General features: G+C 37.5%; 1 protein-coding gene and 1 long non-coding RNA gene across 5 annotated transcripts in view; one reads left to right on the top strand and one right to left on the bottom strand.

Moving 5' to 3' along the window:
- The window catches only part of LOC127846895 (uncharacterized), a 179,118-nt gene that overhangs the window by 36,545 nt on the left and 129,789 nt on the right, over positions 1 to 12,784 (bottom strand). The window lies entirely within an intron of this gene.
- On the top strand, positions 6,824 to 12,373 carry LOC127846903 (uncharacterized). Of its 4 annotated transcripts, XR_008033718.1 has the most exons (9): positions 6,824 to 7,028; positions 7,115 to 7,250; positions 7,301 to 7,744; positions 8,066 to 8,151; positions 8,202 to 8,383; positions 8,849 to 8,921; positions 9,286 to 9,899; positions 10,598 to 10,736; positions 11,378 to 12,373. It is a non-coding gene; the product is annotated as an uncharacterized LOC127846903 (long non-coding RNA). The 4 variants fall into 4 exon arrangements; XR_008033717.1 differs by lacking the exon at positions 6,824 to 7,028 and having other exon boundaries at positions 7,043 to 7,164; XR_008033716.1 differs by lacking the exon at positions 6,824 to 7,028 and having other exon boundaries at positions 7,043 to 7,250.

Genomic DNA, 12,784 nt, shown 5'->3' with positions numbered 1-12,784 from the left:
CTCATGGAGCTGCACATTTTGAGTGGTGAAAGATCAAGGTCAAGGTCATCCTTCAAGGTCAGAGGTCAAATATATGTGGCCCAAATCGCTTATTTTATTAATACTTTTGCAATATTGAAGATAGCAACTTGATATTTGGCAAGCATGTGTATCTAATGGAGCTGCACATTTTGAGTGGTGAAAGGTCAAGGTCAAGGTCATCCTTCAAGGTCAAACGTCATATACGGGGACATTGTGTTTCACAAACGCATCTTGTTGGGATTTGTTAAGATATTTCTTTATGTTTATAGGGTCCATATCCTCACAAGTTCAGGCCCAGGAAACCATGCTTCTCAACTGCACCCAGCCACTACATCTCAACAGTAATAGTTTGTTTTACCACTTTTAGAATGGGGCTTGGAGTCTTTGTATTTCGAACAAGAAATATCTTTCCAAAAGATGTACGGCGTTGATTGTGTTTGTGGTTGATGAAAGATAAAGAGTTATATTAATGAGACAGCAAATTCCTTTTTCTACGCAGTTCTATAGCAGCATCACATGCAAATCAATAACCTTGCGCCAGATTTTGTGGCTTACTTCGCATTATTAGATATTGTTGACCATATATCTATAGTTTAAACCTATTTATTTTAGCTTGATTGCATCGAAAGCCTTAGGCTTATATAAACGCTCTCGATTCTATTGATAAAGAACAAAAATATACAAGAAGAATATAAATTAAATGATTATATACGAGTATATGGCCAAACCGTACATATTTGAAATATTAATACACGCGTTCTTCGAACAGACAGGTATTGTTGTAGTGGTTTTTCGGACACAGTTATTTGATTTGATTGTTAATAGTATCGTGAATCATTGGGCTCATGCTTAGTAAATTGGTTGCTATGGTGGAATAATTCTTATTAAATTAATCAAAGCTGGTACATATCATGGAATTATTGAAAAACAATCCTTTATTGACATACCATAATTATATCGCCGAATATCTGCAATGAAGATATTTCTGGTCATGTTCACCGAGTTAACGCGATAGAGTTTATATAACGAGTCTTGTACTGACCGCGAACTGAACTTTATACCTTGTGAGATGGAATGCAATGCTTTAAAGTGAGGTCACGTTTTATACTGCCGGAACGATGGTTTGTTTAAAGCTTTATACTTTTACATATTATTTTCGATGTTTCGAAAACAATTTAACATATTTTGGTCAAAGCAAATATCAGGATATGGAACAACAATATTTATATGATCTAAAATATACGTGATCACAGAATGCAATACGGTAGTAATAACTAAATATGAGAACGCAGCCTTTAAAAACAAATGCTATGGCGCTGACAATCCTCTGGAAATAAAAGGTGCATGCACAAACCGTATTGATGTTAAGAGTTGAGTGTAAAACTGTTCTATCTATCAAGCCTTTTCATTAGAGATACAGTTGTTTCATGCTGAACACGCAGTAAAACAGTGTTAAAAAGACGTGGACTTGTTTTCAATGTTTTGGTTGTATGTTAAAATCAGCCAATAGAATAAATGAAGTGTATTCATTTGTGTCTAGCCGCGGTCAGGTCAGGTAAGTTCAAAAGTGGCTTTAAACAGCTACGCCAAAAAAACTGTGTTGTTATTATCCCCCGCCATAGGCGAAGGGATATTGTTTTGGCGTTGTCAGTCCGTCCGTTTATCTGTCCGGCCGGCACTTTTATGTCCGGAGCCATATCTTGGAAGTGCTTTGGTGGATTTCATTGAAACTTGGTATGAGTATATATATGGATAAGATGATGATGCACGCCAAATGGCATTGTACAACATCTGTTAATAATGGAGTTATGGCCCTTTGTATCTTGAAAAAAATGCTTTTTAATATAAGCTTAGAGCTTTATCTCCATTAACACATGAGCCAGAGCCATAAAACTTGCCATGTTGTTCTCAATCATCTGGGTTGCTTCACATTCAACACCCATAATCTTAGGTGTTAAGGTCAAGGTCATACATTGAGGTCAAAGGTCACAAACTTGATGAATTATTCATTATTTAGTCATTCCTTTACTATGCATTAAACGAATTCTGTAATAACTTTCCATAGTAAATTGATTCATGAAAAATATGCTATCTGCATTTAATTGTCTGCAAACCCATCACAGGTACAAATGAGTTAAAAACAATAATTGACAAAAGGCACAACAATTCATTTATACCTTTTCTTTTTGTTCTACACCCATCCATAAACAAAATTTATTTGATGGGGGATATCAATTCAACAAATTTGCTTGTTTTAAGCAAAATTGAGAAATAGGTGTTGTGGTTGTTTTTGCTAACAAATACTTTAATATTGAGGATAAAAGTTTTTTCAATATTACATTTACTATGGTTTAACTTGAACTGAAAATGGCATATATTTTTCGTTGTTTTGGAAACCTTCACTTGTTAATTTCAATCTGTCATTTTGGAAAAATGGATATTTTGTTACATTTGGAATGAAACCGAACAACAGCCCAAAATATTCAAATAAAAAAATAAAACTGAAGTAAGTTCCCTTATCATTGGAAAAGGGATAACTGTGGCACAGTTGTGAGCACCTAACACAATGTCCTGTCTTAAAATGCCAAGGTAGTCTCTTCTGAATGAAAATCCTGTCTTGGTCGAAAAAATTTCCCTGATTAGCCTGTGCCTATGCACATGCATTAAGCCAAATTTTCCCTAAATGCGGCTTTTATAAGCCTGAGACTTTTGATGCAATCAAGCTTTAACAAATTGGTAAAACCAAAATGCACACAAAATTGGGTTTTCTGCTCTTCAATAAATTGACACGAATATCTTACTAATTTAAGGGTTAAAAGTGAAACTAGTGCATCTTCGATACAAATGTTAATAAGATAGACAGCTTCACGCTCAACCCTATTATTATGAGTTATATTGAACATCCAGAGCTTTATTTCAAACACGTCAATATCATGCAAATTATCTGTAGGTACCAACCAAACTGACTTTTTAACTCTTTACCAAAATCACGTTCTATATCAAATGTAATGATAGTAATTAAACTGCCATTTCTATATCAAAGGGGTCAATGTTGTTTGTGCCTTTGTGTTAGATGGGTGTTATATTTGCGGAGATCTGGATAGCAATTTTAATCACCAATACTGTGATTGTGTTTGTAATTATATGCAAATTATAGTAGTAGTATAAGAAGCGTTGTATTGACTACATCAGGAATGTGCCTTATGGCTATAGCCCCCAGAAGAATTGTTAGTGATATGTGGTACATATTTACACATTTAAAGGTTTTTATTATACGCCCGTCTATGACGGGACGTATTATGGTATACCCCGCGTCTGTCCGTCCGTCCGTCTGTCCGTCCGTCCGTCTGTCCGTCCGTCCGTCCGTCTGTTAATGTCGTACGCTACGTCAAATATCCTTTGACAGATTTTCTTCAAATTTTAACACAATCTTAATATTGATAAACCCTGATCCCCTTTCGTTTTTGACGGAATTCTGAATTGTCGTTCCAGAGTTATGGGACTTTGTTCGTCAAAATTTCGTGATTTCATTGAATGTCCTACTGTAGCTCAAATATCCTTCGATGGATTTTTTTCAAATTTCAACACAATCTTAATATTGATAAACCCTGATCCCCTTTCGTTTTTGACGGAATTCTGAATTGTCGTTCCAGAGTTATGGGACTTTGTTCGTCAAAATTTCGTGATTTCATTGAATGTCCTACCGTAGCCGTCCGTCCGTCCGTCTGTTAATGTCGTACGCTACGTCAAATATCCTTTGACAGATTTTCTTCAAATTTTAACACAATCTTAATATTGATAAACCCTGATCCCCTTTCGTTTTTGACGGAATTCTGAATTGTCGTTCCAGAGTTATGGGACTTTGTTCGTCAAAATTTCGTGATTTCATTGAATGTCCTACTGTAGCTCAAATATCCTTCGATGGATTTTTTTTTTTTTTTTTAGTATCCCTGAAAAATTGAACAAGGTGAGCTTTTTTCTATTCCGATTGTACACTACCACTTACCCATCTACATTTCTCTTTTATTATTGGTCAAAATATCTATAACAGGTTTACTTCAACTCCATATCCTCTAAAGAAATGCATACATATACTCAAAAAAAGATATGGTATGAATGTCAAGGAGACGGCGCTCCATGCTCATGTACTTATAAAATAAACCATGTATTCAAATACAAATAAACTGAAGTAAAAAAATGATTCAAAGGGTTATTTATTACCTTACTACTTCATTGGCGAACGACGGGCGTATCATGCGCTCATGGCGCAGCTCCTCAGTTTAAGCTTACTTGAGCAGAAAATGCTCTGGTAAGAAATTGTGATAACCCTATGTCAATCAATGTGCTGTGTGCGTGTGGTCAACTTTTGGCTCGTTAACACTCTAGATGCCTTATTTGTTGATCCGATCTTCATGAAACTTGGCCAAAAACTAGGAAACCATGTCACCAGATCAAATCTTTCAAAACCCCATGCCACTATAGGGGCAACATGTATGACTCAATCTCGATAAAAAAATGCTAATCTTGACAATGTCTAAGCCAATTTGGAATTTAGGTCACCAGTTAGAAAAGCCTTCTTACCACTCCAGAGGACACATTTATGATTCAATTTGATGAAACTTGGTCAAAATGCTTATCTTGACAATGTCTAAGCCAATTTGGAATTTAGGTCAACAGTTAGAAAAGCCTTCTTACCACTCCAGAGGACACATTTATGACTCAATTTGATGAAACTTGGTCAAAATGCTTATCTTTCAATTTTCAAGTCTGAGTTTGAATCTATGTCACATGTACCCCAAAACTAGGTCATGAGGTACAATCTTTCTTCCCACTCAAAATCGATCAAACTTGGTCAGAATGTTGATCTTGAATGCTGGATATTGAAATCACATCATGTGCGTTCAAAAACTGGGTAACTAGGTAAAATGTTCTAAATATCATGTTACCGCTCTAGAGGTTGAATTGACGACTCAATCTTGATAAAACTTCATCTTTTTTTATTTTGTCTAGACAAATTTTGAAATTTGGTCACATCTTTCCATAAACTAGGTCTCAGACCACTCTAGAAGCCACATTTATGACTCAGTCATGTTTAAACTGGGGTATAATGTTTATCTTGACAATATCATCTTATAATCAAAGCCATTTGCGAAACTCGCTTAAGTGAGGTAAAAAAGGGCAAGTCTTCTACCAAAGTTTTAAGTCGAACTAAGGTAAGTCTTCAGGGCCATCCTGACTGACCCTTTTGTTACAATAAGCAGGATGCAGATATTTTTCAAAGAACGATATTGTGCATTGTTTCAATTAAAGAACTTATAGATTGTATTAAAAGAAAATCGCTACATTTAAGGAATATTGTTTTTTTTGTTCAGTGTACTTAAAATACTTACATGTGTATCGCATTTAAATTCAGACTAAAATGCATGTTATGTTTTCATTCTATGTTCAAAGATATATGTCAGTTGGAGGGAGAAAGAAAGAGATGTTTAAATCACAGCTCTTATGTTTGTATAAAGAAAGTCTCTTCTTGGAAAAAATCTAGTTTAGGCGGAGTGCCGTCAGTGATTAGCCTGCAAGGACTTCACAGGCCTATTTGAGACGATACTTTAAACACATACATTTAACCATTTTCACAGAGTGAGGCGCAATTTTGTGAATTGTTATAAATATAACATTGATATGCTGTCCATGTGACCTTTTCATAACTTGATGAGCCCACTATATCTACAAATTAACTGATCAATGTTTATGCCTTGTTATTGTTCCATTCCCTTGTTGCAATAGCACATTATTGTTTAACGCCAAACTTAAGACTATGGCAGCTGTAAGTGCGCTGTCGAGAGGTTTGCACACACTATTGCGTCTGCTCTCTAGTTCAAAACATCTGATCATCATGAAATATGTTTTTGATCATAATATCTAGACCAAATTTAGTAACCAACCAGATCTCATGTAGCACCTCCAACATATGTTTTTGTTTAATGAAGAAAAAATGACCAAATTAAACGTGTCCGCCATTTCACTCACGATCAATATAACCCAGTCTTGTTAGCGGGTGTATTGTTGGCATTCTTGTTTATTCGGTGAATGAACTGTCTGAAAACTGTGTAGATGTGACAAATAGAATGATCTCCTGCTGATGCAACTGAAGTTACATTTGTTGATATTTTATTTCACAGGACAACATGTCAATGAACAAGGCACCTTTCTCTGAAAACCTCGCCGAGGTAATGAACAGTGCAACTGTGCCATATGTGTCCCTTCAGAGAATGGAATTCCTAGCCAAATATCTAATCGGTGCCAATTTGGGCTCCAGCAGCAGCCTCAGCCGTGGGGGACAGTCTGGGCTCCAGCAGCAGCCTCAGCCGTGGGGGACATCTCTAGCAGCAACCTCAGCCGTGGGGGACAGGTTTATGAAGCAATCTGGGCTCTAGCAGCAGCCTAAGCCATGGGGGACAGGTTTATGAAGCACCCTGAACTTCTCAATCTCACAGCAACAGTAGATCAACATGACCTCTAGCAGCAGCCTCAGCCATGGGGGGCAGGTTTATGAAGCAGGGCTCCAGCAGCAGCCTCAGCTGTGGGGGACAGATTTATGAAGCACCCTGAACTTCTCAATCTCACAGCAACAGTAAATCAACATGACCTCTAGCAGCAGCCTCAGCCATGGGGGGCAGGTTTATGAAGCAGGGCTCCAGCAGCAGCCTCAGCTGTGGGGGACAGATTTATGAAGCACCCTGAACTTCTCAATCTCACAGCAACAGTAAATCAACCAATCTGGCCTCCAGCAGCAGCCTCAGCCATGGGGGAGAGGTTTATGAAGCACCCTGAACTTCTCAATCTCACAGCAACAGTAGAGCAACATGACCTCTAGCAGCAGCCTCAGCCGTGGGGGACAGGGGCTCTAGCAGCAGCCTCAGCTGTGGGGGATAGGGGCTCCAGCAGCAGCCTTAGCCGTGGGGGACAGCAATCTGGGCTCTAGCAGCAGCCTCAGCCGTGGGGGACAGGTTTATGAAGCACCATGAACTTCTCAATCTCACAGCAACAGTAAATCAACATGACCTCTAGCAGCAGCCTCAGCTGTGGGGGACAGGTTTATGAAGCAATCTGGGCTCTAGCAGCAGCCTCAGCCATGGGGGACAGGTTTATGAAGCACCCTGCACTTCTCAATCTCACAGCAACAGTAGATCAACATGACCTCCAGCAGCAGCCTCAGCCATGGGGGACAGGTTTATGAAGCAATCTGGGCTCTAGCAGCAGCCGCAGCCATGGGGGACAGGTTTATGAAGCACGCTGAACTTCTCAATCTCACAGCAACAGTAGATCAACATGACCTCCAGCAGCAGCCTCAGCCATGGGGGACAGGTTTATGAAGCACCCTGAACTTCTCAATCTCACAGCAACAGTAGATCAACATGACCTCCAGCAGCAGCCTCAGCCATGGGGGACAGGTTTATGAAGCAATCTGGGCTCTAGCAGCAGCCTAAGCCATGGGGGACAGGTTTATGAAGCACCCTGAACTTCACAATCTCACAGCAACAGTAGATCAACATGACCTCCAGCAGCAGCCTCAGCCATGGGGGACAGGTTTATGAAGCAATCTGGGCTCTAGCAGCAGCCTCAGCCGTGGGGGACAGGTTTATGAAGCACCCTGAACTTCACAATCTCACAGCAACAGTAGATCAACATGACCTCCAGCAGCAGCCTCAGCCATGGGGGACAGGTTTATGAAGCAATCTGGGCTCTAGCAGCAGCCTAAGCCATGGGGGACAGGTTTATGAAGCACCCTGAACTTCACAATCTCACAGCAACAGTAGATCAACATGACCTCCAGCAGCAGCCTCAGCCATGGGGGACATGTTTATGAAGCAATCTGGGCTCTAGCAGCAGCCTCAGCCGTGGGGGACAGGTTTATGAAGCACCCTGAACTTCACAATCTCACAGCAACAGTAGATCAACATGACCTCTAGCAGCAGCCTCAGCCATGGGGGGGGGCAGGTTTATGAAGCAGGGCTCCAGCAGCAGCCTCAGCTGTGGGGGACAGATTTATGAAGCACCCTGAACTTCTCAATCTCACAGCAACAGTAGATCAACATGACCTCCAGCAGCAGCCTCAGCCATGGGGGACAGGTTTATGAAGCAATCTGGGCTCCAGCAGCAGCCTCAGCCATGGGGGACAGGTTTATGAAGCACCCTGAACTTCTCAATCTCACAGCAACAGTAGATCAACATGACCTCTAGCAACAGCCTCAGCCATGGGGGACAGGGACTCTAGCAGCAGCCTCAGCCATGGGGGACAGGTTTATGAAGCACCATGAACTTCTCAATCCCACAGCAACAGTAGATCAACATAACCTGAAAGGTGGGGATAACAACTAATGATAATTAAACCCCACACACCAAGTTTTGGAGATACATGTAGTTTATTGGAGTCAATGTCTGTAAGTTGGTCAGTCAGAGGGGCTTTTTGTCTGCATAAAATGTAAACATATTTGTATCAAACCAAATCTACATTTCTCAAGGGATTTTATTATATCTTCAATTGTGTGAACCCCATGAAGTGCGGGTTGGGGTATGGTAATCATTTTGTGACAAAGCTCTAACTTATCATTGGCCAAGTCACTCTCTTGCATAATATTAATGTACTGACACTGTATCTCTCACCAAACATGGGAATTTTGACCACAGAACTGTGTAAATAGCTTTGTTTAAAACAAAGGAAGCATAGTCACTAGAATCACTTGAGATAAAAAATTGTCAATGCAGGAACCATTGTGAATTAGTATGTTTTATTATGACACATTTACCAGAATATATTTTCTTTCAGCGGTTCCTGTTCAGTGTCTAACAGTATTCTAATGACCAAGCCACGCCAGCAAAGCAGTAATAATAGCAGTCAAGTAAGTTGTCTTCAACATTTAAGAGTACTAAGGGCCGCAGTCTTTTGCTCAATGCGGATTGTTTTAAATAAAACCAAATGTAGTTATTGAAAATATTTTTTTATTTCTGTTTAACATAGAAATGTTTTATAGCACAATACATCAACACCACAAATGCATATGCATGATAACTAATAGAATTATTAATGCCAAAAATCAAAACATAAATTTCTTTATATTTTTCTTCAAAAAATGTATGAAGAACTTATTAAGTTTGTTTCAAAATATATCTGAACAATATGTGTTTCAAAATATATCTAAACATATTGATGTTTTAGACTTCGCTTTGATTTATTTTCCCTATGATTTCTCTTCTCCTAAACAGGTCGAGGATCACCCAAAACCACTTGGTGCCTAGCGATAATTTTTTATGCTACCAACTTGACCTGGTTATTGTACTAACGTGGGAGTCAGGTTTAAGGTCACATTAGGTTAAAAGGCTTAAATCAGCATATATGGTCATGGTAGTAAGAAAATTTAAGATAATAAAGGGACTTGTTAACCAACTTGATGACCAAGTTATTTAATATTGTTCCAAATGTATCTTTAAAGGAAATGACTGCAATACAGGGAATCATAAGAAAATCTACATACTTTCACCTTTAAATGTGTAAAATTAACAATAAACAAAATGACTACAAAACAGGCATTTACAAGAACATCTTTGAACATTTTCCTTTAAGTATTGCTCAATCTTTCTCAGTGAACAAAATGTATGCAGAAAGAAAATCTTTGTCTCTATAAAGATTGCTTACTATGTTTTTACTGCAAACTGATTTATTACAGAACAGGAATGTATCTTTTAACATTATCGTTGAAATTTCTCAACCATTTGCAGTTAACAACATGACTGCATAATATGGCGTCAATGGCAAAGAAGAAGTGATCAGAGGGGGTTATAACGTGAAAGTCAAGAAGGCGACGTCCATTATGAGACTGGTATGGTTCGCTGTTTTATACTAATTATTACTTTTACTAATTTTGAAATGCCGTAAGAAAGTGATGATCGTTTGTTTCGTATTGATATACACATATATCTCGACTTTACTCTCTACAAATTTGTTTAGCAAGATCTGTAATTGTGTGTCCCCGCTAAAACATTCTGTAGCGAGTAAAGATATAGAGCGAGTATTAATACAAAATAACGCTCATTACTCAGCCCGGACGCAACCATCTTGACTATCAAGTAATTATCCCCTCTGTTTGATTTTCCCAAACGTATGTCAATCAACTTTCTCAAATTGTGTTGCATTTCGTGAATCATCAACTATGTATACCACTTTTATCACAAAAAAGTATATTTAACCTGTGTCTGCGCCACTTGTAAATTGTTTTTATATAAATACTTTGCAGACAATTTGGTCATTACCAACAAATAAAATACTAATTTATAAAATTAAGTCTTGATATCATTGACTGTATGTTAAGTTTTAAGAGGCTTCCTACTCTAGAACATTGTGGACACAAGGCTTTAGATAAGCCTGATTATTTTACGTGTATGACTTATTAAGGGACTCACACGTGTGACCGGTTGAAAAAGTTGAACCATTCCTGGGAGTCTTGAAGAATGTCAAAGTCAAGCTAGCATTGTCTTCAAAAATGTGTCTTGTTTGACACATGACTGACTTTATTTCCAGAAAACCCTGATTGCAAAATGCAGAGTCTGCTCCGGAAGCATTTGCAGACACAGAATATGAACCCGCTGCAGTCATCGTCTTCAGATTATATCATCTCTATGGTGCAGGACCCTCAGTCTGTGTACACAGGGAACCTTCGGTGAGTTAACGAGTCATGCGCATGCTTTTTGCATGGCCCCAATTTAAGTGTTAGGTGGGTAAATATAGATTTACCCTTGTCCGTCCATATGTCGTTCGCTGCAACTCTCGTATTTTTTGTCTACTGTAACCTCGAAAATTATTGCTTCTTGTGTGATGAAACCAAACATATGTACCATCATATGAACTTGCCTTGCTGTGTATTTTGGTTCATTTTTGTTTGACGTCAGTCGAGTTTTGTGACACAAGAAAAATGTGGTCACCAACATTTTCCTACTTCACCAAAGAGATATGTGTTTTCTTAGAAAAACTTTTGCCCAATGAATGTTTTAGGGGCCATCAGCTAGTAGACCCTTGCCTATTTTTATTAATTATTAGGTACTACTTTTCCAATGCCAAAAACGAATCTTTATTAAATCCAATCCCAACGTATTAGTAGATAAAGAGGTTATATTTCACCTTTAATATGTATTATCGATGCTTATTTCATCAATAGTTTCAGGACCATTATTTCCTCTGTGGATTCAAATCAGAAAAGTTGTAACACTCTATGACAGTGCGGTTCATGTTCTTTTTGTCATTGGTATCAAAAATGATATGAAAAACCGAAATTTACTCGTATGCATTTTTCTTGTTTTTCAGACGCCAATGACGAAATCAAACCATACAATCAGAAATACACCCTGTTGCAGTAGTTATTACCATATTGACCCCAGTCAAACAAAAGAAGCTCAGAGATAAATACTGTTCATGGTGTTCTAGTCTCTACATACCTTGTGGTATGTTGAGCACGTACTCTGACAGGTTCTATCTTATAATTGTTTGACTGGTGGAAAATAAATGACCTTGTTCAAGTCGAAATGTCAGAATAACAATTCATAATTCAAATGCCAAAAAGTCATATCAACAGCCACATTTGTTATGTGACCAGCAAAGTTGTTTTCAAAGAGACACAATAGTTTACTTTATATTTTCTTGTGACCAACCAAGTTGTATTTAATGAAAAACAATAGTTTATGTTTTATGGGAATTATGATGCTGTCAGTCATGTTATGTTGGACGTTTTAGTTAAATATAGTATGTTTCAAAATGTATTATTTGAAGCACACATATTGCAGGTATATCCAATGTCTGTGTTTGTATTATGAACCTTTCACTTCAGATTTTGATCCGGATATGGTAAATTTAAGGGAAATACAATCATAACAAAGTTATTTTAAGATTGTCAAAGCTGTTTAAAAGTTTATGGTAACTTGGACACAATTGAAAATATATTGGCATATTGTCCATGTTTCAGTTTTCTGTTTTACCAGTAATATAGATGTGCTCATTAAAATAATTCCCCAAAGAGGTTGAGAGTTATGACACTTCAGCTTTTCTGTATATCAATCTTTCTGAACACAATACTTGTCAATTTGCTCATTCGGGTCGGTATTTGATCCAAAATCTTGTTAAGTAGCATACTATTTCAAGGGAATATAAATTATCTGGGAAAAAGTGTTTAATCTACTTAAATTTATTGATTCTTTGTTACCACCAGTACTTTGTTGATTTCAATTGCTATGGTTTGCTAAATAATTAAAGCATGACTGTTGTTTTATTTGGAAAGCTTTTAATAAAACTCAGAATTAAAAACAATATTTAAAAAAAAAGATGAGTTTTATGAAAAATGGCACATTTTATGTTTGTTAATTTGTGTAGTAAGATCATAGACTTACATGCTCATAAGTGCTAACATTCGATTTTGGATGTTAAAGTTTATAATGCTTTATATATGCATATGTAGATTTACACAACCAAATTGTACCTTCTTAAATCAGTGAGTAATTTAACCCAGATTTCTTGATAACTGTTTATAGGTATTTTTTGCTATTTATACATGGAGCAACTGCAAAGCGATTGTATTTTCGATGTAAATCATACATTTAGTGTTGCCATTGTTTAAGATAAACTCACTGTTTACATTTATTTGTACACACTATTGTTATAAAACAACATTGCTTGTGTAAATGCACATATATGTATAAAAACTGTTTAATAATGCAGCAT

The sequence above is a fragment of the Dreissena polymorpha genome, chromosome 10 (genome assembly GCF_020536995.1).
Source record: "Dreissena polymorpha isolate Duluth1 chromosome 10, UMN_Dpol_1.0, whole genome shotgun sequence".
In the NCBI taxonomy this organism is placed as follows: Eukaryota; Metazoa; Mollusca; class Bivalvia; order Myida; family Dreissenidae; genus Dreissena; species Dreissena polymorpha.
Note: the sequence above shows the minus strand (reverse complement) of the source record. Positions and strands in the feature narration are given on the sequence as shown.